We start from the raw sequence: 2,135 nt of genomic DNA, 5'->3' as shown, positions 1-2,135 counted from the left end.
CCCTGTTCACTGCTGAATACCACTACAGCCTGTGTGACTGATCTCACAGCTGACTGAGGGATATACCGCACTGATCCACGGGAAATTACTAGGCAAGCTGCTTTCGCTTTCGTTTCTCTGATCGGTTTCCTTTCTCTCTTTCATTTTACATTTCTAATAATCTAAAAAGTTCACATACTTTAACCTATCACTGTATAAGTATTACCTATTATTGTATAAGTATTAGATAGATAGATAGATAGATAGATAGATAGATAGATAGACAGCTAGATAGATAGATAGATAGATAGATAGATAGACAGACAGCTAGATAGATAGACAGACAGATATATAGATAGACAGACAGACAGATAGATAGAACCTTTATTAATTCCGAAGGAAATTAAGGCCTCAGTAGCAAGTTACATAAATCAAAAGTCAAAAGTAATAGTACACACTGGACCTGAGGGTACATATGGAGTTATATGGTGTTATTTAGGATAACATTGTAAGGCTGGTAAAACAGCTGTAAAAGTACCACAGTGCAAATATAGAAAATGTAAGAAAATATAAGAAAATATAGAAGATGTGCAGATTAATGTACAAAAAGGTGCGGATGTGCCTGTCTGTGCATGTGCACACACACATGTGCTCACCCACATACATAGATGGTTGTACATGTACATGTACCACAATTCTGTTACATAGAGTTAAAGAGCCTAATGGCACTGGGAACAAAGGATTTTCTGAGTCTGTCTGCAGAGCAGCTCTGTGACAGTAGTCTGTTACTGAACACACTTCCCTGTCTCAGAGAAGTTGTGTGCAGTGGATGGTTATGGTTGTCCATGATGGAAAGCACTTTGCACAGAGTCCTTTTCTCCGTCACAGTTACAAATGATTCCAGCTCTATTCCGACCACCCTTCTGGCTTTCCTGACCAGTTTGTCCAACCGTGTTGCATCCATCTTCTTAATGCTGCCTCCCCAGCACACCACAGCACACCTACAATTCCATTACAATAAGGCAAAGAGCAAACTATAATTGTGATTAAAACTGATTTTTGAATAACTCAGTTATCATTCCAAGTGTCATTTTTGTTTGATGTATTCATTCAAAATTATGGTTCTTAAAAATAAGAGCGTCTGCTAAATGCAGAAAATGTAAATGTAAATGGTGTATTAAAAAAGCATCCTGTAGATGGAGACGTACACCACCGACTTCAGCATAAGGGGCACGCGAGGAGCTCTTTACTAGATTGTCTCTCTCTATACCTAATATATACAGTATATTGTAGTATCTTTCATTTAGGTACCAATGTAAATGAAGTATCCTTACAAAAAAGCAACACTATAGTGAACGTAGAGTAAATTTCTGTAAATATACTATACTACTATACTATGTAAATCATTTATCTAATATCTGAAGGTAATGTTATCACTCATATTTTGTAAATCTTGTTTGTACACCAGTAAAACATACAATGTTTAATGATGATAGCAAAAGTTAGCAGAGTAAAATATATATAGAATATAAACTGGAAATTAAAAGATAGTAATTAAGAAGTTATATAAATTGAGTTGCACTTAAATTCAAAACATATACTGATGTAGTGTAGTCAAGTCTTTTGATTAAATGATCTACTGAATCTGTCATGTTTCCCCTTATTGGGACCAGTGCCTTGGCCTCTATATTAACGTTTGCTCCAAGTTGTTGAAATTGTCTGGAGATCACACTGACTGTCTACTTCTTGTATCACTTTGGATTGTCCTCAGCATTAGATAAGTCTGGTTGTCCAGTCATCATAGTTGAAGCTTTATGATTTCACAGGACATTGCATTGAAGTTTCACAATTCACGTCGGCCTTCCTAAAGCTATGTTAAAGGTAGTTATTGTGCTTACTGAGGTAGTGAGGGTGTAATCATGGGTATTAAAATGGGAAAGCATAGAAATAGTTTCTGCAGATTGCTTGTATGATTCACATTATAAAGTACCTCTATAGCAGGGGCGGCTCGTTCCTTAGGGCGATCGGGAGACGCACCACCAAAGGACGAAAGGGAAGAAATTTTTCTCTCATTTTGCTCTCACAGACTCTCATGTTAAGGCTCTTTTTTTCGAACTGCAGGTGCTGCAATACAATCTGTATGGGTTCCGGGAGGG

This window comes from Trichomycterus rosablanca, chromosome 12, assembly GCF_030014385.1.
Source record: "Trichomycterus rosablanca isolate fTriRos1 chromosome 12, fTriRos1.hap1, whole genome shotgun sequence".
Lineage (NCBI taxonomy): Eukaryota > Metazoa > Chordata > Actinopteri > Siluriformes > Trichomycteridae > Trichomycterus > Trichomycterus rosablanca.
This window is presented reverse-complemented; position numbering follows the sequence as displayed.